Source organism: Mus musculus, chromosome 2, assembly GCF_000001635.26.
Source record: "Mus musculus strain C57BL/6J chromosome 2, GRCm38.p6 C57BL/6J".
NCBI classification, from domain to species: domain Eukaryota; kingdom Metazoa; phylum Chordata; class Mammalia; order Rodentia; family Muridae; genus Mus; species Mus musculus.
The window spans coordinates 78810612-78836521 of NC_000068.7; the positions used below are offsets into that span (position 1 = coordinate 78810612).

At 38.9% G+C, this 25910-nt stretch overlaps 1 long non-coding RNA gene across 1 annotated transcript in view; it reads left to right on the top strand.

Moving 5' to 3' along the window:
• Gm39865 overlaps nt 1–18145 on the top strand; it is a 77838-nt gene extending 59693 nt beyond the window's left edge. Inside the window, exons 2-3 of the long non-coding RNA XR_866503.2 lie at nt 14980–15038; nt 17995–18145. This is a non-coding gene — a long non-coding RNA (predicted gene, 39865). The remainder of the gene's footprint in view (nt 1–14979; nt 15039–17994) is intronic.
• Nucleotides 18146–25910: the final 7765 nt, after the last annotated feature.

Below are 25910 nucleotides of genomic sequence, written 5' to 3' on the forward strand. Positions count from 1 at the left end.
TTTGGTTCGTAGGGAGGTTGAACATCGATTTACAAAAGCAATAGCCATTTGATTTTCATTCCCTTTAAATTACCTGCTCCTACACTTAGCTATTCCAAACATTGCTTTTTCTAAATAATGTACGAGGTATTTTACTAAAGTCAGTAACCAATGTCACAGTGGTTCTGAGCATTGTTTTCAGCATCTTGGGTGTTGTATTCATCTTTTGTTACATTTTATATGGTCACAGAATCAAATACTTATTCAGTGGAAGTCAGGATTCCATGTTATCCCTAAATGCCTCTTACCTACCCAAGAATATAAAAAGGTTTTCCTATGATTTTTCTCTCACCAAAACTTTGACTGTCTAATGCGTAACATTTAATTCCACCAAGCTATTCTGCTTTCAAGACAGCTAAGAAAACCCCTTCTTGGGGAGTGATAAAACTAGTGTGTACAGATGGCGTAGTAGTGTTGGGACCCACGCCTGTGACTGTGTAAGGGCCGGGCAGCCTCCCGTTTGTTCTCAACTTGGGTCTCAGCTGGCATGGAGCAGAACAATAAGGAGCAGGCTATGCACCAGACTCCCATGGATAATGAGATGTTGGTGCCAGTGTCGAATGTGCCCGTGTCTTCTGAAAACATCGGATTTCATCAGCCACCAGCCACTCAATACTTACCAGAGATGATGAGGTCCTATATGGCATCAGCTGAGGAGCTCAGATGCAATGAGAGAGAATGGGAATCACAGCTCATTAGGTCGCTGCCTGAGCATGGTGTGAGGTGCTCCTCCCAGCTGGCCCCTATACCTTCCCAGAATTATTGTCAGCGATCGATTGGGAGAGGATCCCATGTGATGCCAGTCACAAGTTCAGGTGTGAAGCCCTTTGCATGTGACTGGAACGTGGAAGTTCTTCTGCTCTGATGAGCTTGGACGACACAAACAGATCCATACCAGATACCGACCACATAAATTCGATGAGTGCAATCGAGAGTTCATGAGATGTGACCATCTCAGGCAGCACAAAAGAACTCATCTACCCAAGTAAGACTTCCTGCAACCTCAAGCCAACAATGGACAGACAGATGAGACAGACGGTCCTCTTGCTCCTGCTCGGGAGCTTCAGCTCTTTCCTGTAGTCTCTAGCCCAAGATTCAGTTGCTCAAGACCAGATCATCTCTGGGAAGGTGAAGGTTCAGATGGAGACAGGAAGTGGTGGGGAAGCCCACACGAAGCTCTGGATGTCACCACCATGTGTTTCTCAAAATCTGGTACCCTCCCCTCTCAGAGATTACTGACTTCTGCCAGCTGAGAAGGCAGAGCCAGAGATAGGATTTTACTAGAAAGCTTTTATCTCCTGTCAACCCCAAGTGTGACTCTCTCATGACTGTTCCACAAAACCCCATGTTCTCTCCCTGGGCCTTCCAGGTTCCAGGGCCAGACCATAGGAAAGGTCTTTGAACTCTGTGCTTTTTACATCTTAGTGCTGGAACATTCTGGACATACAATGTGTCTTACCTCAGATTCTCTCTGGCCTTCACTGTCCGCATGCCCAGAGTTGGTCTCTTCCCTCCACTCTTGGGATAGAAGAATGCCCATTTCAAGACATGGTATCTGGCATTTCATGGGGCCACCCAAAAAAAGCCTTGTGAGGAGACTAATATGAATGGGAGATAGGAGAGAGGCAGGCAGCAAATCTCTCCCCCCAACCTCCATGAATTGTTGCAAGACATCATATCACTGACAGCACAACCTGTGGGAGACCTGCTACACAGCCAGCGGACATGCCTGCATCTTCAAGGTTGGCCATCTTGGAACTGTTGCCTTGGGCCACTTCCCATTCTTTCCCTTTCACTTGATCTCCTTCCTATACTTTGGCTTTGAATATCCCAAATAAAAGTGTATAGGCCATTTAAGATAGCCTGGGGAATAGGAGGGTTGGGGACAAACCCCCTCAGTAACTTCAGGTGGCAGATTGTCATTATACACACATGTGCAGAGGTCAGAGACAATTTAGAGTCCATGATCTTTAGTGTAAGTCCCTGGGATTGAACTCAGGCTGTCAGCCTTGGCAGCAAGCACCTTTGATACAGGTTATAGTATGTAGCCTAGGCTGACTAGCAGCCTTCCTGTATTTGCCTCGAAAGTTCTGGAGTGGGCCAAAAAGGGGGAGTGGGCGGGTAGGGGAGTGGGGGTGGGTGGGTATGGGGGACTTTTGGTATAGCATTGGAAATGTAAATGAGCTAAATACCTAATAAAAAATGGAAAGAAAAAAAAAAAAAAGAAAGTTCTGGAGTTAAACCACCCAGCTGGCTTCAGGTTGCCTCTCCTGCCCAGCTTTCTGGTTTTGAGGGGCAGTAGCTATCCTGGTCATCTAGAACTTATTGTATAAACTTGGCCATTTTACTGAGCATGAACCTAATATAAAGAACCCTGTGCGGGCTCAAAGATTAAATTGAAAAGAAGGGAGAAAAAAAAGAAAAGAAAAGAAAAGAAAAGAAAAGAAAAGAAAAGAAAAGAAAAGGAAGTAAAAAGGAACTTGGTCATGCCCAAGCCAGCGGCAGAGTCAGATTCTAGGTATCGTGTCTGCCCTACAAAGTGGGTCTCTTCCTTAAGACCTGGCACCTTCTAAAGGTAGTCTATAGACTTAGGTCCAGTCCTGTGCCAAGTACCGACTATAGGAAGGTGATGCCATCTTAGGCTTAAGGGCTCATGATCGGCCTAGCTAGGTGCAGTGGCTCCTGGCAAGTTCTCCAGAGTCAGCTCACAAGCCTCCATAACACAGGACCTGAGGGGCTGAGGGACAGCTAAAGGATGTACTAGGAACAAAAGACCTCAAAGGTATGTCATAGTCAAACCCAAAGGACTTAGCCATGCTTTGGACATGTCCTTGTGTTCTTGGTTGAGCTCTGCACTGGGCACTGGGGGGTTAGAGGCAAAGTCACCTTGACTGTTAAGGAGCAGAAAAGACCATGGGAAAAACTTTGAATATGTTAAATGCAGTCAGACTCCAGATGCTCTGTATAAGCCCAGACTTACCTTGAGGCTCTGGGCAAGCCCCCAACAGCCTTGGCTCTGCTGGCTCTGTTTTGCATGGCCACTGACTGGGTCACTAGGCAAAGCAACTGTGGGCAGCCATCTGACAAGTTAAAAATTAAGAAGGGCTCCTCTGTGTTGAGCTCCAGGCAACTGAGGTTAGGGATAGCAGAAGTCTCTTATTCCCATTGACCAGTCTCTTCTTTGGGGCAAGCCGTCTGTGGAAACAATGGGCCAGAACTGGTCTCCATCTTCCCCATGACCATGTATGAGACCAACAGACAGGGTTGTTAGGTTGCAAGATGAGAGCTCTCCTGATAGCAATACTTGCTAAGGGTGAACTGGAGATCAACGGTGATCAGAACTGATCCCTGCCTGTAGAGCTACTGAAAGAGCTGTTAGAATATGCTGTGAACTAGCTTGGTGTGGCCAGTCATACATATGATACAACATACTTGCCACTTTAAGTCATTTGAGTCTCTGAGCCTCCAGAGATGAAACAACTTTTGGATTTTGGTAACTGTTAACTGTCTTCATCATATGTGAACCCATCCCTAAACAATGCAGTGGGTAGTTTTATATGACTTTACTGTTTTTTACTCTGTCTGAGCTCCAATAAATTTTAATACAAAGAAAAAAAAACCTACTGTGTACAAAACTTTACATAAAGGTGTCATACTGATATAAGATTAAACTGTAATATGAGTTTGTGATATAAGATAATAACAATTTATAAGCAAATGTTTGACACAGTCCAGGTTTCAAACAGTTATATTGCATGATATAGTTCAACAATTGTTCTAATTTTCTGAGTATGTTTGACTGATGTGAAATCCAAGAATAGGTTTGGAGACTCTCTGCATCCTGCTTCTCTTCTCTCAGATGACAGCAGTGCAGGAAAAAGATGCTGTCTGTCATCTTCCCAAATAAGTTTTCTTTTCTAGAAATAATACCTTAAAGTAGATATGTGCCTAGAGAAAAAAGTCCCCACATAGATAGGACTATAAGTATGCCATTCCTTTCCGCCCTTTGAAACATGTGAACATACAGGTTGTCTTCCTCTGGAAGGATCTCATCTCTCCTTGTCAAGCCATATTAGATAATAGTGTCATTTTATAACAATGTATCTCCTTCAAGATGATTTACTCATTTTCTGCTAAGATTATTCTAGATGATGTCAATACTTTTGTCCTGCCGATCTTGTTATTTTTATTGCTAAAGAATATTGCCACTTATTTTCACTAATACTCCATCTCTCTGGGGGAAATTGCATTAATGTTTTCACGCTGAGTAAAAGCTTCGGTTTAGGATTGAGGAACGCAAATGTAAGATTGCTGCCATAAGTAAACAGTCAGTCCTAAGGAATAAGGATGTCAAACCCAACACCACGTTGTACATAAAATATTTTAAAAGAAAAACAGTTTAAGTACTCAGTCACATGCAAATTGACACTTCTGAATCATAGAATATTGGTTAAGAGGAACACTTTGGACTCAGCCATTATCAGATGAGTCATATTGGATGTGTGTTATACCGTCTTGAGTATTTCCTCTCTCATCTCTAAAGTAGAAATAACAGCACTACTATATCCTAGTGCTGTTCTTACTTATTTACATAAATTCCTGGAAATAAGCTGAATGCTACTAGACACAGCTTAAGAACTCAAGAGGTATTAGCCACCATCATCATTTCCATCCAATTATAAGATTCTAAAATAAAACACCATCTTTAGTCCTGAATGGCATCACATATACTGCACAAACGCCCTTGAAAGATGTTAGTGGTTCCAAAAGCTTATTCCTATTATAATGATAAAATCTGTGTAATATTTATATAGTAGAATTCACTCAATATACAACTTTCCTCCAGTCAAGTCACTCCAAAACATCTCTCCTATATTCAAATAATTAGATAAAATGTCTCAAAGTCAGATAATTACCAGTGTAAAGGCATTTGTGGTACACCTGCTTTAATTGAGGATTTTTCTCTCTCATTTCGTGTGATGTTTTTAGTGGCTTTGCAAAACATGGCTGGCTTCCTGACCCACTCTTGAGTAAAACATTGGACAGCTCTTGACAGAGCCCCAAAGTATCCCATCCCATGATTCCCTAACTCACCTTCTCTTCTTCCCACAGTACCCCATCGTTCACACTTACTTACACCCTTGCTGTTCAAGTTGGAAAATTTGAAGTTTACTCCCATTCTTCTTGCTTTCCACCTCTATAAACTATGTACTTAGAGTTTTTGTAACAGAATCCAAGTTGCCAAGAAATAGAAGCAACTGTATGACTAAGGGAGCTAAATAATATTACAATAAGCTAACTCAGTACAACACCAGATATAAAAATGAATGGGTGGAAAAATGAAGTATATGCACATATAGTATCATGCACATCCATAAACAAACACATGCAGTCCCATGCACACACACATGCATAAATACATGCAAAGAAGAAAATTAAAAAGGCCAAGAACAGAATGTTAAAACTTAAAAAAAAAACTGACTTCCATGTTTAATTTCTTTAGTTACAGTTAGAATTGCTGCAGCAACACATTCAAAATTGTTATGACACATGGACGATTTACATGGGTTATCAAACATGCATGGTATCATTTACAGACAATGAGAAATTCTCTGCTGCATACCAAGTCATGCATATATTCATGCAAAGTTCCACTTCACCAGATCTAATGTGCAATAACTAATGAACTGGTGAAGAGGAGACTCTAATGAAGAATTAAAACTATATATTGTAAGATTTATTGATATATTATTTTAAAACAATGAAACGCACAGCTAAAAGCACCCTTCAATTTTAATGCATGCATTCTTGTAACCCACAGAATTCAAATGGTCCAAGTGCCTCTTCCACTGACCAATCTTTCCCATCCAGAACAACTTTGATTTCTGTCCTTATGGAATAATTTTGCATTGTCTGGAACTTCATCTATGTGGAAGCAATTATAATGTGAGCTTTTGGTGGCTTCTTCCACCCTGTAACTCTTTATTTGCTTTATTTTATTTTATTTTATTTTATTTTATTTTATTTTATTTTTTTTTTTTTTTTTGAGACAGGGTTTCCCTAAGTAGCCCTGGCTGTCCTGGAACACATTATGTAGACCAGGCTGGCCTTGAGCTCAGAGATCCTCTGCCCCTGCCTCCCAAGTGCTGGGATTAAAGGCATGCCCCAACACTGCCCAGGCACTCTGTAATTTTTTTTAAAAATTTATTAGATATTTTCATTATTTACATTTTAAATGTTATCCCCTTTCCTAGTTTACACTCTGAAAATCCCCTATCCCCTCCCCCCTTAGCCTGCTCCACAACCTGCCCACTCCTGTTCCCTGGCCTTGGCATTCACCTATACTGGGGCATAGAATCTTCACAAGACCAAGGGCCTCTTCTCCCATTGATGGCCAACTAGGCCATCCACTACTACATATGCAGCTAGAGACAGGAGTCCCACCATGTGTTTTCTATGATTGGTGGTTTAGTCTCAGGAAGCTCTGGGGGTACTGGTAAGTTCATATTGTTGTTCCTGCTATATGGCTGAAGACCCCTTCAGCTATATCAGTCTCCTGTCAGCAAAATCTTGTTGGTATCTTCAATGATGTCTGGGTTTCCTGGTTGTTTAAGGGATGGATCCCCAAGTGGGGCAGTCTTTGAATGGTCCTTCTTCAGTCACTGCACCGAACTTTGATTCTGTAACTCCTTCCATGGGTATTTTGTTCCCCGTTCTAAGAAGGATCAAAGTATCCACACTTTGGTCTTCCTTCTTCTTGAGTTTTATATGTTTAACAAATTGTATCTTGGGTATTCTGAGTTTCTGGGCTAATATCCACTTCTCAGTGAATGCATATCATGTGTGCTCTTTTGTGATTGGGTTACTTCATTCAGTATGATATCCTCCAGATCCATCCATTTGCCTAAGAATTTCATAAACTCATCATTTTTTAATAGTGAGTAGTACTCCATTGTGCAAACATAACACATTTTCTGTATCCATTCCTCTGTTGAGGGACATCTGTGTTCTTTCAGGCTTCTGGCTATTAATAAATAAATAAGGCTGCTATGAACATAGTGGAGCATGTGTCCTTCTTACAGGTTGGAACATCTTCTGGATATGTGCCCAGGAGTGGTATTGCTGGATCTTCTGGTAGTACTATGTCCAATTTTCTAAGGAACTGCCAAACTGATTTCCAGAGTGGTTGTACCAGCTTGCAATCCCACCAACAATGGAGGAATGTTCCTCTTTCTCCACATCCTCCCCAGCATCTGCTGTCAACTGAGTTTTTGATCTTAGCCATTCTGACTGGTGTGAGGTGGAATCTCAGGGTTGTTTTGATTTGCATTTCCCTGATGATTTAAAATGGTGAACATTTTTTAGGTGCTCCTCAGTCATTTGGTATTCCTCAGTTGAGAATTCTTTTTTTATCTCTGTACCCCATTTTTAATAGGGTTATTTATTTCTGGAGTCCAACTTCTTGAGTTGCATATATATATAGGATAGTAGCCCCGTATCAGATTTATGATTGGTGAAGACCTTTCCGAAATCAGTTGGTGGTCTTTTTGTCCTATTGACAGTGTCCTTTGCCCTACAGAAGCTTTGCAATTTTATGAGGTTCCATTTGTCCATTCTTGATCTTACAGCACAAGCCATTGCTGTTCTGTTCAGGAAGTTTTCCCCTGTGCCCATATCTTGAAGGCTCTTCCCTACTTTCTCCTCTATAAGTTTCAGTGTCTCAGGTTTTTTGTGGAGTTCCTTGATCCACTTAGACTTGAGCCTTGTACAAGGAGATAAGAATGGATCAATTCGCTTTCTTCTACATGGTAACCTCCAGTTGAGCCAGCATCATTTGTTGATAATGCTGTCTTCTTTCCATTGGAAGGTTTTAGTGCCTTTGTCAAAGATCAAGTGACCATAGGTATATGGGTTCATTTCTGGGTCTTTGATTTTACTCCATGGATCTACCTGTCTGTCACTGTATGAGTACTATGCAGTTTTTACCACAATTTCTCTCTAGTACAGATTGAGATCAGGGATGGTGATTCCAACACACATTCTTTTATTGTTGAGAATAGTTTTTGCTATTCTAGGTTTATTGTTATTCCAGATGAATTTGAAAATTGCCATTTTAACTCTGTGGATAATTGAATTGGAATTTTGATTGGGATTGCATTGAATCTATAGACTGCTTTGGGCAAAATGGCCATGTTTTTTTATATCAATCCTGCCAATCCATGAGCATGGGAGATCTTTCCATCTTCTGAGATCTTCTTTGATTTCTTTCTTCAGAGACTTGAAGTTCTTATCATACAGATCTTTTACTTCCTTAGTTTGAGTCACACCAAGGTATTTTATATTATTTGTGACTATTTCCAAGGGTGTTGTTCCCCTAATTTCTTTCTCATCCTGTGTATCTTTTGTGTAGAGAAAGGCCACTGATTTGTTTGAGTTAATTTTATATCCAGCTGCTTCACTGAAGTTGTTTATCAGGTTTAGGAGTTCTCTGGTGGAATTTTAGGGGGTTATATATACTACCATATCATCTGAAAATAGTGATATGTTGACTTCTTCCTTTCCAATTTGTATCCCCTTGATCTCCTTTTGTTGTCTAATTGCTCTGGCTAGGACTTGAAGTACTATATTGAATAGGTAGGGAGAAATTGGGAAGCCTTGTCTAGTCCCTGATTTTAGTGGGATTGCTTCAAGTTTGTCTCCATTTAGTTTGATGTTGGCTACTGGTTTGCTGTATATTGCTTTTATTGGGTTTAGATATGGGCCTTGAATTCCTGATCTTTTCAAGACTTTTATCATGAATGCCTGCTGGATTTTTTCAAATGCTTTCTCAGCATCTAATGAAATGATCATGTGGTTCTTGTCTTTGAGTTTGTTTATATAGTAGATTACATTGATGAATTTCCATATAGTGAACCATTCCTGCATCCCTGGGATGAAGATTACTTGATCATGATGGATGATTGTTTTGATGTGTTCTTGGATTTGGTTTGCCAAAATTTTGAGTATTTTTGCATCGATATTCATAAAGGAAATTGGTCCGAAGTTCTCTTTCTTTGTTGGGTCTTTGTGTGGTTTAGGTATTAGAGTAATTGTGGCTTCATAGAATGAATTAGGTAGAGTACGTTCTGTTTCTATTTTGTGGAATAGTTTGAGGAGAATTGGAATTAGGTCTTCTTTGAAGGCCTGATAGAACTCTGCACTAAACCCATCTGGTCCTGGGCTTGTTTTGTTTGGAAGACTATTAATGACTGTTTCTATTTCCTTAGGTGATATAGGACTGTTTAGATCATCAATCTGATCCTGATTTAACTTTAGTACCTGGTATCTGACTAGGAAATTTTCCATTTCATCCAGGTTTTCCAGTTTTGTTGAGTATAGGCTTTTGTAGTAGGATCTGATGATTTTTTGGATTTCCTCTGATTCTGTTGATATGTCTCCCTTTTCATTTCCAATGTTATTAATTAGGATACTGTCCCTGTGCCCTCTAGTAAGTCTGGTTAAGGGTTTATCTATCTTGTTGATTTTTCTCAAAGAACCAGTTCCTGATTTGGTTGATTTCTTTGTATAGCTCTTTTTGTTTCCACTTGGTTGATTTCAGCCCTGAGTTTGATTAATTCCTGCTGTCTACTCCTCTTGGGTGAATTTGCTTCCTTTTGTTCTAGAGCTATTAGGTGTGCTATCAAGCTGCTAGTGTATGTTCTCTACAGTTTCCTTTTGGAGGCACTCAGAAGTATGAGTTTTCCTCTTAGGACTGCTTTCATTGTGTCCCATAAGTTTGGGTATGTTGTGGCTTCATTTTCATTAAACTCTAAAAAGTCTTTAATTTCTTTATTTCTTCCTTGACGAAGTTATCATTGAGTAGAGTATTATTATTTCTATTATTTATACTGTTATTGAAGATCAGCCTTAGTCTGTGGTGATAATTTCAATATTTTTGTATCTGTTGAGTCCTGTTTTGTCAATTATATGCTCAAATTTGGAGTCAGTACCACGAGGTGCTGAGAAGAAGGTAAATTCTTTTGTTTTAGGAAACAATGTTCTATAGATATGTATTGAATCCATTTGTTTCATAACTTCTGTAAGTTTCACTGTGTCTCTGTTTAGTTTCTGTTTCCAGGATCTGATGAGAGTGGGATGAGTCCATTGATTAGAGTGGGATGTTGAAGTCTCCCACTATTATTGTGTGAGATCCACTGTGTGCTTTGAGTTTTACTAAAGTTTCTTTAATCAATGTGGATGCACATTCATTCATTGTGTATTTGGAGCATAGATGTTCAGAATTGAGAGTTAATATTGGTAGATTTTACCTTTGATGAGTATAAAGTGCCCCTCCTTGTCTTTTTTGCTAACTTTAGGTTGAAAGTCAATTTTATCTAATATTAGAATGGCTACTCCACCTTGTTTCTTTGGATCATTTGCTTGGAAAATTGTTTTCCAGCCTTTCACTCTAAGGTAGTGTCTGTCTTTATCCCTGAGGTGGGTTTCCTGTATGCAGCAAAAATTTGGGTCCTGTTTAAGTAGCCAGTCTGTTAGTCTATGTCTTTTTATTGGGGAATTGAGTACATTGATATTGAGATATTAAGGAAAAGTAATTGTTGCTTCCTGTTATTTTTCTTGTTAGAGTTGGGATTCTGTTCTTGTGGCTATCTTCTTTTAGGTTTGTTGAAGGATTACTTTCTTGCTTTTTCTAGGGAGTAATTTCCCTCCTTGTGTTGGAGCTTTCCCTTTATTATCCTTTGAAGGGCTGGATTCATGGAAAGATACTGTGTGAATTTGGTTTTGTCATGAAAAGCTTTGGTTTCTCCATCTGTGGTTATTGAAAGCTTTGCTGGGTATAGTGTTCTAGGCTGGCATTTGTGTTCTCTTAGGGTCTGTATAACATCTGTCCAGGATATTGTGGCTTTCATAGTCTCTGGTGAAAAGTCTAGCGTAATTCTAATAAGTCTGCCTGTATATGTTACTTGACCTTTTTCTCTTACTGCTTTTAATATTCTATCTTTATTTAAAGCATATAATGTTCTGATTATTATGTGTCTGGCCGAATTAATTTCCCTGTCCAGTCTATTTGGAATTCTGTAGACTTCTTGTATGTTCTTGGGCATCTCTTTTTTTAAGTTAGGAAAGTTTTCTTCTATAATTTTTATGAAGATATTTACTGGCCCTTTAAGTTGATAATCTTCATTCTCATCTATACCTATTATTCTTAGGTTTGGTCTTCTCATTGTGTCCTGGATTTCCTGGATGTTTTGAGTTAGGAAGTTTTTGCATTTTGCATTTTCTTTGATTGTTGTGCTGATGTTTTCTATGGTATCTTCTGCAGCTGAGATTCTCTCTTCTATCTCTTGTATTCTGTTGCTGATGCTTGCATCTATGTCTCCTGATTTCTTTCCTAGGATTTCTATCTTGAGAGTTGTCTCCCTTTGTGTTTTCTTTATTGTTTCTACTTCCATTTTTAGATCTTGGATGGTTTTTGTTCAATTCAGTCACCTCTTTACAGGTTGTGTTTTGCTATAATTCTTTAAGGGATTTTTGTGTTTCCTCTTTAAGGACTTCTACCTGTTTTAGCTATGCTCTTCTGTATTTAAGTGAGTTATTAATTCTTCTTAAAATCCTCTACCAGCACCATGAGTTATGATTTTAAATCTGAATGTTGCTTTTCCAGTGTGTTCGGTTATCCAGGACTCACTGTGGTGGGAGAACTGGGTTCTGATGATGTCAAGTAGTCTTGGTTTCTGTTGGTAAGATTCTTATGCTTGCCTTTCGCCATCTGGTAAACTCTGGTGTTAGATGTTCTAGCTGTCTCTGGCTGGAGCATGTTCCTCCTGTGAGTCTGTTAGCCTGTGTCAGTACTCCTGGGAGACCAGCTCTCTCCTGGCAAGACCAGTGCAGAGAGGGCTTCAGAACAGCCCCACCTCCTGGTGTATGTATGCCCCTGGCAGATGTATGCCCCTAGGACCTTGTCCTAGAAGCTCTGATATCTTTGCTCTCCTGAGTGGACCCACCTCAGAGAGACACCAGAGAGAAAACTGTGATCTCACCTGTGTCCCCGGGTCAGAGCACTCCCTGGAGGCAAACTCTCCTCTGGCAGGGAAGGTGCACAGAGGACCTAGGATCAGCTTCACCTCCTGGCTGAGGATGAAGGTCTGTAGGACAATGTCCAAGAAGCTCTGCTGCTTCTGTGGCATGTGCTTTCCTGTGTGGACCTACTTCAGAGAGACACCAAACTGGTGATCTCACTTGACCTGTAACTCTTAAAAATACATCATGTTGTCATTTTTTTCTTTAATTCGTTGATTAGTAATATTGACAGTATGAATAATGCAATAGTTGGTTCATTCTCCTGTTGATTGGTGGGGACAGCTAGCATTCTTCAGTTTTATATTTCTGTGAGTATAGTCAGTCTCCTGTTAAGTTTCTTCTAATTTATGTTTCCATTTCTCTTGGATAAACAAAAAAAAAAATAGTGCAGTGTTGGACAAATAAATGGATTATTTTTTTCTTTATAGAAACTGTCAAGCTTCTTTTCAAATTGGTTTTAGATTTCTACCATAAAGAGAATCTTGAAGTTGCACATCCTTGACACTCATGACTAGTTTCTATTTTTCAACTCTCTAATTTGTGGTTGGAATCCCCTCATTGTGAATTTAACTTGTATTCTTGGTGCTTGGTGGTGGTGGATATTTTCATACTTTTCTTAGACCATTAACAATGGATATATTTTTCTTCAGTCCTCTTTATACTGAGCTTTTTCTTTTTACTGGATATTAGGCCTCTTCATGTAGGATGGATATAAGTTCTTAGCAGACAGGCATATTACCAATGTATTATCCCAATGTGATACTTGACTGTTTCCTACTGATGTCTTCGGAAAAAGAGACAGTTTTGTTTTAATTAATGACAGTTACCAATTTCATTTTGTGTTTTGTGCGTTTTGTGTTGTAGGTAGGAAATCTTCATTTTTACCCAAGGTTGTAAAGCTGCCTCGCTGTGAGTTCTGAAGCTTTGGGTGTGTGTCTTTTACATTTGAGTCCATGTGCCCTCAACCTGCTGTGGATAATACCACATACGAAGAAATGGGGAGGTTTACTTCTCTTCCATACAGATATTCAAATGTTCCCACAACGTTGGGTACAAATTTTCCCTCACAATAGAATTGCTTTGGTAATTTGATGACAAATTATTTTGACCAATACCATACTGATGAGATCACTGTGTTTGTTTTTATATTCTTGAAATTAAGCAGAGTAATCATTCCCCTTTCTAGGCTTTTTTTTTTCTCTCTTTAAAATTTTCATGTCAGATTCTAAAATGACCTTTTAGCTACTGGCAATCCCCTGCAGATATCTTTCTTGAGATAGATAGAGATACCTCTGACTAGGAAGCATTCCTATCCTTCATTGAGGTTTTATTTTTGCCCATTTTCTTTATTTCTCAGCCACATTTGGCTGTTTTTCATGTACATGTCCTTCTGTGGTTTCATTTCTAGGAATAGTATGTTTCCAGGATACTTATTCAAAGTATTCTTTTGGTAAAGTTTATTTTTCAGTTGTGCATTGCTAGTACAGAGAAAGTAGCTGCCTTTTATACACTGGCTAGAGATTCTCAACAAACTAAATTACTTCCCTATAGTATGTTTTAGAACCATTTCAGAATTTTTCTGTATACAATTATACACCATGAAACCAGGTTTTAAAATATGTTCCTTCCAACCTTAAATATTGTTCCTCATTAAATTGGTTAAATGTCTTCCTACACAATGATGATCAGAAGGGGTGGTGATAGAAGATCTAATATTTCAACACTAAGAAGTATATGTCTCTTATTTGCATCCCATCTATTTGGTATAAGCAGGGGCTCATGTATGTGTAATCTTATTTCTGTAATTTTTGTAAATTGGTGTGGGTTTTCTTCCTTAGTTGGCTGCAATGAAATCTAAATTGTTTATTATTTACAATGAAGCTAGAAATTAAACCTGTATGTGCTAGGCCAACATTGTATTCCTGAGCTATAGCCTCTGCACATTTTGATTTTGATACTTGAAATGGACTTCTGTGCATCTAAGAGCATGCCTGTAATTCCATCACTCTGACGGCTGAGGCAAGAGAAGTTCACATAGGATTCATGGTAAGACCTGTCTCTATAAAACAAAACAATCTCTCACAACGATGTTCTAAATTTAATGTGATTGGGATATGGCATGGTTTTAATATATTGCTCAATTTGGTGTGCCAATATTTTGTTAAGATTGTTTATATCTATGATTAGGAGATATAATTGGCTTACATTTTTTCTTTGTAATAATGCTGTCTAGTTTGGGTAATAACATTATGCTGATCTCATAAAATTAATTGTGACTTGTCTGTTCTCCTCTTCTGAAAGAATTTCTGTAAGTCTAATCTTATTTCTTAATTAAATGTTTGATAGAACTCACCTGAGAAGCCATCTGGACTCCACAGTGTAGAATATTTTTATTAAAAACTCAGTCTCTGTAACAGTATGGGGAGTATTAGATTTCTATTGCTGAATGGAAATTTATCTCAAAAATATAACAGCTTAAGAGAACAAACATGTCTTGACTCTTAATTTCTGTTTGCTGGGAATCATGTAGCAGCTTACCAGATGCTGGGTACCTTTAGCCAGAAGTGTCTCAGGAGGTTGTAGCCAAGCTGCCAGCAGAAGCTACAGCTCTTTAAAAGCCAGACTGGAAAGGAATCCATTGGAAACTCATTCACACTGAACTTGGAAGGTCTTTGTACTTTGCTAGTTGTTGGCTAAATCTTTCATTCCTCTTCCACAAGTTACTGTCTTATAATACAGCAAGTGGTTTCCAACAGAGTAGATGAGGGAAGAGAAAAGGGACATCAGAAATGTCAATGTCATCTCTAATACAATCTCCAAAGTGGCCCACTATAATGCCTTTTTATTGTTTTGTTCTCTCAGATGAGCTGTGATGACAAGGGACAGAGGTGTCAATCCTGGTCTTGCTTAGGATGGAAATGGTACGTGAAGCAGTAAGCAAAGATGAGGTAAACTTTACTGAGCAAAGAAACAAAATACCAATACCAACAACATAGTTGTGTGTTTTAGGAGTCTTGGCCTTCTTACTGCTCGTGATGAAGGGATCCCAGGCAATGGGAAAGAGATTGGCAAAAACATTCATGAGTGGTGGCTGAATGACAAGTGAGGAATGGCTGAGAATCCTAAAATCAAATACATTGTTTGTCCTAAGCTCCTACCTCTAGACATTTATCCAAAAAACAAAACAAACAAACAAACAAAGAAGCATTTGAGAGAGTTATGTGCAAGAAAACTGTTCACTATGTTGAATGAAAATATCTTATTCTTCCTATTGAGGCCAGTGTATAGTACAGTACCTGTTAATAACTATGTGACATACTTTGAAGCCCTGTATTGGGTCCACAGCACAACAAAAAGATTAAAAAGAGAAAACAGTTAGATGAAACAGGTATTTTGTGTTGAACAAAATGACTTTCTAAAAGAATATTCATTGTTATGGGAAGATTTTTAATACTGGTTTTAAGTAAACTGAAAAAAGTCACAGGGTATATTTTGAGGAATAAATTATATGCATGAAAAATAAATAAAAATCAAAATATTGACAGAAACTCAGGGGTTGGAATAAGACTGAGTTTAGGCATGAGACTTAAAGTCAAGTCTCAAACATTTGTATAAGTTAAACCTAGAGCTAAAATAGTCAGGTTGATAATACTCCAAAGTCTCAGAGGTCGATGACATCACTGAACACATCCTTCCAAACAGTCCTCAGGGACTTCACATCACTATCACCTACACTGGGGCAAATATGTCCACTCCAATTTATATGCCTCTATCTTGGCTAGCTTCATTCTGTGGCATTGATCCTGAATTATATGAAAATGCAGAAAGAAAGAAATGTTGAACTAATAGAAAAGAATGAAAGGTAATCTTTCTTTTATTTTATGCATTTAAAGAGAGCTGCGAAGATGGCTCAGCAGACAAGAGTATTTGCTATCCAAAGATGGAGGCCTGGATTAAATCCCCAGTACTGTCTTCGAAGGCTAGGTGCATCCCAATGAACCTGTGACTCTAGAGTTGGGATGAAGAGAGCAGAGGCAGGAAGATTACTGAGGCTTGCTGCTTTCCAGTATAGCTCCAGGTTGTATGAGATAGTCTCAAGGAAATGAGGTGGACAGTTATAAAGCAGAACACAGTAGGGGCCCTTCTGAAGTTAAGATCCTGTTCCCCAATTGGCTCTTGATCTGTCAGTTTAAAAAAGGCATGGGCCAATTGCTGGGCAGAAGATACAGACCAGACTTCTGGGTAACTGGAGGAAAAGGAGACTCAAGGGAAAAGGGGATTTTGCCATGCTTTGGAAGGAGAAGAACGCAGCGGCTATGTGAGGTCTTGGGAGGTACTGAGGACGGTGGCCACTACTACAGGCAGGTGGTCAGGGTGTTTGTCAGGGCTAGATGGAACTAGTCACTGAAGTTTAGGGCAGGTGGGAGGTATGGAGCTAAGAGTATAAATAAGGGCATGTTTTCCCAGTGGAAGATAGCAGCTCCCAGCAATTGTGCCATGAAGGCTAGTTGAAATTGAACAACTGTGTGTGTGTGTGTGTGTGTGTTTCAGCCGAAGATTCAAGGGAAGCTGGGAGAGGACTGATAGCAGTGGCCAATTCCCAGAGCAAAGGCAGATAGAGCAATAGGGAAGTTGGGTGAGAGCTGGTAACACAATCACCTCCCAGAGCTAAAGGTGAGTAGAGCATAAAACTACACACCAGAGGACACACAGGTGAATATCACACACACACATACACATATGCAAACACATCATATACATGCTCAGACGATGGTGGATGGCCTCTGCAAGGTATTAAGAAACTGTTTTCAATAGGTTAAGAAGTCACTTAGAGAAACAGTAAATGAAATGTTTTACATTCAATAGTGTAAATTGTGAAAAGGCATGCTTTTCCCCCCAATATAAGAAACACAGTCTATTAACAGCTCACAATGAATGAAAGTAGGATGGGATTCTTTGTGAGGTAGAGACTGTATTGGAAAGCAATCAGGCAGAGTTGTGAGGCACTCATCAGCATGTGAGACAAAATTTATTCCTCATTAGAAGAGGCAGAACCAAATGACAATTAATTTTTTTAACTCGAGTATATAGCTAATTGGGAATTCTTATATTAGGCTTAATATTATCATTTTATTTTCTGATATGATAACTTGGTTTTCATAAATAGTAGTCTTCTAATACAATTAAGAAAATGTTCAAAAGAAAGGAATAAGGAAAGATTTTATTACAATTTTCACTACCCAAAAAATAATTAGCTTCTGATCTTTCTGTGATTCTGAATAATCCACAGTCAATATTTCACATAAAAACAAGCTATCAGGACAAATAGTTCCCTCTAAATCACACACACAAAAAAAGAAAAAATCCCCATAGATAAAATTTAAAACATTACAAAGTATATCAAGAAAAGAAAAATACTGATTCTACCAGCCTGAGACTTTTATACAATGCAAAATAATTTATAAAATATTAATACTTTTCTAAAACTTGCCAAATTCAGCTAATGGAATAAAGTCCTAAGCCCTGGTGGGGAAAAATACACTTCTTAATTCCTTTAAATAACAAATGTTAACATTTGACACCTCTTACCTTATTAGGCGGACAATATAAAAATGACATTTTTACCCACACAATTGCAATGTGCTCAATTAAAGAGTCTTACAAATTTATATGATAATCATTGGACACTTGAGCCCTATCGATGCCATCAGTGTCTGGTTTGTTGTGGAGGGCACTTATAATCTACCTCAGCAATCTTTGAGTATATTAAATTTACACACACACACATATGCACACATACATACATATATACTTCAAAAAGAGAAAAATGTAATATTAAGACACTATGTTAAATGAAATAAACTGGATGTGTTGCAGGATATTTGATCTCATTGCTAACCTGGAGACTGTGAAGTGGAAAAACCTGATTCTTGGTGTGGTGTGGCTCAGCCCTAGCATACACCTTTAATAAAAGAGCCTGCTGTAAACAAGAGGTAAATGAAGCCAACAGAAGTCAAGAGGCAGAACAATCAACCAAACGACAGGGAGGGAATATAAGAAGACCCAGGAAAGAGAAAGGAGGGTCTTTGAGTTGAAGAGTATTTAAGTTAGCATGGAAAAGGAGAAGGGACATTTTCCTTCTTGGACATTGGTGGAGTAGGAAGGTTAGCTGGGTGCGTTCTCTGCCTGGGCTAGTAGGGTTTCACCACCATCTGGCTTCTGTGTCTTCATTGGTAAAATCAAATGCTTGGGATTTTATTTTAAAAAACTGGACACAGAAAAACAGGTATGCAATTATGTCACTTATATTTGGAACCAAAGTTAAACTCATAGAACAGAGATTAAAATCTGTTACTGAGGAACCAATGGGTCTAGGAAGGCTCACTTAGTATTTTTTTTTCTTTATATAGTGGTGTTGTAGTTATTGTTTCTGTTGCTGTGATAAAACATCATAACCAAGGAAGAAATGGGTTTATTGGTTTCATCTGGGATGATTTGTATGCAGATTAGTGGTTTGATTGTTCTTAGTGTGTAAAGTGCTAGGGATACACTAATCGGTACAGTAGTGCTTAGTGTCATTATTTTATGTTTCCTTACTGCCATTATTTTCTCCTAAGTTCTTTATTATTATTATTATTATTATTATTATTAAATTGTTTTGTTTATTTGTATCCCAAATGTTGTCCCATTTTCTGGTCCCCACTCCAAGAGTTCTTCACTCCCCTTGCCTCTGAGAGGGTACTCCCTCCTCACTCCCCAACTCATTCCCTTACCCTCCCACCCACCCACCTCCACCTTACTCCTCATCCCCCTTCCCTGGGGCATCAAGTTTCTACAGGATTAGGTACATTTTCTCCCACTGAGGCCAGACTAGGCTTATGCTACATATTACCTTGGGCCATGGACCAGCTCATGTATGCTCTTTAGTTAGTGGCTTAGCCTCTGGGCGTTCCCAGGGATTTGAGTTAGTTGAGACTGTTGGTCTTCCTATGGGGGTTGCCATCCCCTTCAGCTTCTCCGGTCCTTCCTCTAACCTTTCCATAAAGGTCCCTGACCTCGGCCTAATGGTTGACTGTTGGTATCTGCATCCATCTCAGTCAGCTGCTGGTAGAGTTTCTCAGAGGACAGCCATGCTAAGCTCATGTCTGCAAGCACAATATGGCATCAATAGTGTCAGGACTTGTGCTTGCCCATGAGATGGATCCCAAGTTGGGCTAGTCAGTAAATGGCCGTTCCTTTGATCTCCGCTCCATTTTTTTATCCCTGCATTTCTTTTATTCAGTAACAATTCTGGTTCTAAAATTTTGAAGGTAGTTTGGTGACCAAATCCCTCCACTGGGGGGCCCTGTCTATCTTCTGGAGGTGGTTGCTTCAGGTTTCATCTCCCTACTGTTGGGTATTTTGGTTAATGCCATCCCCACTGAGTCCGAGGAGTCTCTTACATCTCAGTTCTCTGGGACTTTCTAGAGGTGCTCACCTCCAACCCCTCAGCTTCATTTTCCCATTCATTCTCCTAATCCCATTGGGCTTGTCTCCTGCCCCCACCCTGGCCCATTACTTGATCCTGCTCCCACTATTCTCCCTCTCCCTTCTCCCACCAAGGTCTCTGCCTCCCTCTGCCTCTCATGAAAATTTTGTTAGCCCTCATGAGTGGGATTGAAACATCCTCACTTGGGTCTTCCTTCTTGTTAAACTTCTTAGTCTGTGGGGTGTATCATGGGTATTCTGTGCTTTTTGACTAATATCCACCTATCAGTGAATACATACCATGCATGTCCTTTTGGGTCTGGATCACCTCACTCAAGATATTTTCTAGTTTCATCTATTTTTTCTGCAAAATTCACCTTCTAAGTTTTTTACTCTCCTCAATTAGATGTAATTTTACCATTGCTTTCCCCCCCCTAAAATAAATAAATAAATAAATAAATAAATAAATTAATTAATTAATTAATTAAAAGTTCATTTAAAAATTGAGCCCAGAGTGGTAGCATATGTGTTTAATCCCAGCACTGGGAAGACAGCCAGGCAGATTTCTAAGTTTGAGGCCAGCCTACTCTACAGAACAAGTTCCAGGACAGCCAGGGCTACGCAAAGAAACCCTGTCTCAAAACATTTATTATCTGACAGTTTCATACATTTTTCTAATGACTTTCCATCATTTTTACCCAGTCTCTTGTCCCTTTCCTTTTCCCTCTGAAATCCTTCCCTCTCCCAAGAATCCTTCCTCCTCTCATGTCTTCTTTGTTTGACCCAGTGGTTTTGATTAAAACTCTTTACCCAAGCAAGAGTGCATGATGTTACTGAAGCAAGAACACCTTACCAGAAGCTCATCACTGAGGGAAATGATGCCCTCCCCAGGCAACCATTAGCCGCCAATTGATGTTTAAGATAGTCTCTGGCTTTTGTTTAATGCTTCTGCTTGTCGCAGTTTACTTATGACATCTTGTTTTCAAGTCTAGAACTGAGTTTATGATGTTTTTAAATATTTGCTCATGGTTGTGAGCTCAGCAAGCACTGGAGCCTCAGATCCTGGGGACAGTTTGTCTAAGCTTCTCACCAGGCCTCTTCCTTCCACAGCTCTCTTTTCCTGAGGGCCCCAGGCAGGAAGTCAGCTGCAAGGAGAAAGGCAACCAAAAGCTTTTTTTGGTAAATCCTCCTCATGTGTCCATCACTAATGGGAGCAGGTACCCTACTTCAGAGAGGCCAGAACAAAATGCCAAGCACCATCACCAGCTTCTTCACAGATTCACTCACATTTCTGCCTGTTAATGGGCCATGGAGATGTTTATGTAAAATGTTCTATGAGTATTGTCCCTGTTATGCCTGTGAATTTACACTAGATGAAGTACATTAAGTATGAGTTCATGATCTGCTTGACCGGAATCCCATTATAGTTCAGCAAAGCATCTTATATTAAATTAGAAGTTCATATTATAAATACATAGAAGAAGCTTAATCTCACTAGTCATTTGAGAAATATAAGTTCAATTTCTAATAAGACACAATCATGCAATTATTAGAGTAGTCAAAATTCAAGGTGATCTAGGAAGAGAAGATGTAAGATGGAGAAGAAGAATGTCATACACTGGCAGAAATGTCATTTCTGGCAGAAATGAAAAGCCACATGGTTTGGAAAATGGACTGGCTGTCTCCTCTAAAGTTAGTTGTATACCTACAGTTTGAATCAATAATCCCACTCAACAAAGCAAAATTAAATCATTTGATTATACAGATACTTGTCCATGAACTCTGATGATATCTTTATTTGTAATAGTTAGCATAGGAATACAAGCAAAATATCAAACAACAGAGAAATGGAAGAGGAGGGGATTGTATTGCAGTAGAAAAGAACACAGTAGTAAGTTTTCTCCAGCATGAATATAAGTCATAAAAATTACACTGAGTGAGAGACATCAGGCAAAAATGATGAATATCCTCTGTTAATGCATTTTCTTTTCTTTTCTTTTCTTCTTTTTTTTTTTACCATGGATGATTTTTAATTAGATATTTTCATTATTTACATTTCAAAACTACCCTGAAAGTTATCTATACGCCCCTGCCCTGCTCCCCTACCCACCCACTCCCACTTCTTGGCCCTGGCGTTCCCCTGTACTGGGGCATATAGTTTGCAAGACCAAGGGGCCTCTCTTCCCAATGATGGCCGACTAGGCCATCTTCTGCTACATATGCAGCTACAGACACGAGCTCTGGGGGTACTGGTTAGTTCATATTGTTGTTCCACCTATAGGGTTGCAGACCCCTTCAGTTCCTTGGGTACTTTCTCTAGCTCCTCCATTGGGTGCCCTGTGTTCCATCCTACAGATGACTGTGAGCATCCACTTCTGTATTTGCCAGGCACTGCCATAGCCTCACACTAGACAGCTATATAAGGGCCCTTTCAGCAAAATCTTGCTGGCATGTGCAATAGTATCTGGGTTTGGTGGCTGATTATGGGATGGATCCCAGGGTGGGGTAGTCTCTGGATGGTCCATCCTTTCATCTTAGCTCCAAACTTTGTCTCTGTAACTCCTTCCATGGGTGTTTTGTTCCCTATTCTAAGGAGCAATGAAGTATCCACACTTTGGTCTTCCTTCTTCTTGATTTTCTTGTGTTTTGCAAATTGTATCTTGGGTATTCTAAGTTTCTGGGCTAATATCCACTTATCAGTGAGTGAATATCAAGTGACTTCTTTTGTGATTGGGTTACCTCACTAAGGATGATATCCTCCAGATCCATCCATTTGCCCAAGAATTTCATAAATTCATTGTTTTTAATAGCTGAGGAGTATTGTGTAAATGTACCACATTTTCTGTATCCATTCCTCTGTTGAGGGACATCAGGGTTCTTTCCAGGTTCTGGCTATTATAAATAAACCTGCTATGAACATAGTGGAGCATGTGTCCTTATTAGAGACACTGAAATTTATAGAGGAGAAAGTGGGGAAAAGCCTCGAAGATATGGGCACTAGGGAAAAATTCCTAAACAGAACAGCAATGGCTTTTGCTATAAGATCAAGAATTGACAAATGGGACCTCATGAAATTGCAAAGCTTCTGTAAGGCAAAAGACACTGTCAATAAGACAAAAAGGCCACCAACAGATTGGGAAAGGACTTTTACCAATCCTAAATCTGATAGGGGACTAATATCCAATATATACAAAGAGCCCAAGAAGCTGGACTCCAGAAATTCAAATAACACCATTTAAAAATGGGATACAGAGCTAAACAAAGAATTCTTAAGTGAGGAATACCAAAGGGCTGAGAAGCACCTGAAAAAATGTTCAACATCCTTAATCATCAGGGAAATGCAAATCAAAACAACCTTGAGATTCCACCTCACTCCAGTCAGAATGACTAAGATCAAAAATTCAGGTGACAGCAGATGCTGGCGAGGATGTGGAGAAAGAGGAACACTCTTCCATTGTTGGTGGGATTGCAAGCTTGTACAACCACTCTGGAAATCAGTCTGGCGGTTCCTCAGAAAATTGGACATAGTACTACCGGAGGATGCAGCAATACCTCTCCTGGGCATATACCCAAAAGAAATTCCAACTGGTAATAAGGACACCTGCTCTTTTCTTTTCTTTTCTTTTCTTTTCTCTTCTCTTCTCTTCTCTTCTTTTCTATTCTTTTCTTTTCTTTTCTTTTCTTTTCTTTTCTTTTCTTTTCTTTTCTTTTCTTTTCATGGTTTTAAGGTGTTTATTGTAGAAAGGCAGAGGGAGGGAGAGAGTAGAGAAACAGAGGGCTGCCCTGGCCACATGGAGAGAGGGGGAAAAGGAGGAGAAGTAGGATGAGAGGCAAGAGTAAGAGCAAGAGGGTAAGAGAGGGAGCAAAAGTGCTAATGCATTTTCTAAAAATCATTTAAGCTATAGGAACAAATGGTTGTTGAACTATGGTTACAGGAAATAGGGAGAGATCAGTGTCAGAGAGATCTTTTAAGGGTGATGTGAGGGTGATATGTCTGTTCATTATAAGCATGGTAGATAATACATATGTCTAAAACTTCCCAAGTAGTGTGCTTTAAATATACTGAGTTTATTAAATGCAAGTTATACCTCAGTTATACTATTCAAAGAAATAATTTGATGCTATTACACATTTAGGAGCTGATTTCACCTCAACATATCAATTTCATTTAAAGACAATTGTAATATTGATAAAATGTTAATGATGGCAATTAACATTTAATTGTCACTTTGCAAAGACAGTGATTATGCAAAGCATCTTACTTAGGTCATCACATTTTATCCCCTTCAACAAGCACATCAATTAGGTACTACTAATGACCTCATTATACAGATAAATACATTGGAGTTTGGAAAATCTAAATATAGCTTATCCAGTAGGCACACACATGGTCACTGACAGAAATGTGTTGTGGCTCTAGGTTCAAGCTCTTAACATACCTTTGAGCAAGATGGGAAAGGACATTTTGCCTTGCTGGCTTTCCTTCATTCAGTTTCTGACTACTCCAATTATTAACTGCTTTCTATGGCAAAAGTTATTAAGCCAGTCCCTATAAAGCAAGTTACCAGCCTGGAAATCAGAAAATTACACACCATATTATGACTATACTTTGCCAGGATACAATTTGGGAGGTAACAGAGATGGAAACATTGTGAAGAACTTTGGAATGTGCTGGCTATGTGGAAAATCTAATAACCGCATTTAGTATAGGAAATCAACAATCATGCAGATACCTTGGATCTACATAATTTTACATTATGTTTGCTGGGGTGTAATTGATCATTTCCCTGTAAATAATGACATGACCCCCATCCCTGTCCCTTTGATGGACATTAATCCACACTTCTTTTGATTTCAGCTTCTCTCATCTGGCTATAAGTTGCCTTTTGAAATGATTGTAACATCTGCTTGCTCTCTCATTGATGAGTTTAAAATGTTTGCATGTATTCATTTTATATTTTATGAGTACCATGATTTTATCTTTTCATAGAAGGTCCTGCTCTTTAACACATACACATTATAATATGATAGAAATAAATTTTAATAACTTATTATTGAAGAGAGCACTTTGTTGTATTTAGTAAACAAACTTTGCTTCCCCCTCCCCAATACATGGATTTTGTTGATATAAGACAATGATTTTCTTTTTGGATTTTATTAGAAAAAAATAAATTCTGGGGTAAAATACAGGTGAAGTTTTTTTTTTCTTTAAAGTAATTCATTTTTCCTAACCATACAAGCTTGCAATATTTAAACAGAATAGGAAGAACAGAAAATGCAGGACTTAGGTCTGCCTTCTTGGGACATCTACAGAAAAAGGGAAGAAGCCAAATGTCCTTGTTTGAACTTATCATAGAAAGATCTCAGTTAGAATAAGAGATTCCTGTTCTATGATAATAGAAGTATTATCTGGAGGCCTTTCCAGATCAAGTCTCCAACTCTCCATCACAGGTTAAGACAATGGGGTACAAAACAGAAGGCTAGGGTTTTCCTAATGGGCATGTTGACAACTGGAGATTGGGTTTAAATGATTTTGGACCCCAAAACAAAAAAACATTAATGGTTTGTGGCACTTTTACTACATACTATAAAAGAATTTAAATTTGTGAATCTTTCAATGAGAAAAAGAGTAAGCATTAAATATGCAAAATACTCAGTCTATATTGCTACAGTTAAAATATATGATAATGCTGTTCACTTAAATAGATAAGGACTCGTTGTTGTTAAGAAGTGAGGTTACTTTGTAAGTTATGAGCACAATAATGGATACAGAATAATAGAAAACTGCCACTGCAGTTTAAACAAGGCAGGTGTTTTCTGTCAAAGAAAACTCACTAAATGTGTGCTGTTCGGGGTTTATACAGCTACATGGTGACATCATCAAGGACCAAGGCGCCTTTCATCTCTGCTCTACACCAATCTAGTCATTTTTATTCTGCTTTTCATCCTTGAGTACCAGGCAATATTTGCAGTCCCTGCCCACACAATGCACATCTGAATGTTGGAAGAAGAAAGGAGCATGTGAATACTGCAGGACAGTGAAAGATCCACAGTCGGCTTCCAGTTGCCCCCTTTGCAGTCTGTGGCACATCACTAACTCAAATGGCAGGTGACATAGGGAATAAGTATTTTGGGTAATACTTTTTTTTTCCTGAAGAAAATGTGAATTTGTTTGTAAGAATGAAGAAGATGTAAAAACAAAAACAAAACAGTGAACACTTGCCAAATATGGTACATTTATGTTCCTATTAAAGTATTCTTTAGGATTATTTTACTCATTACTATGTTGTTGGGTGTGTGTGTGTGTGTGTGTGCGTATGTCTGTG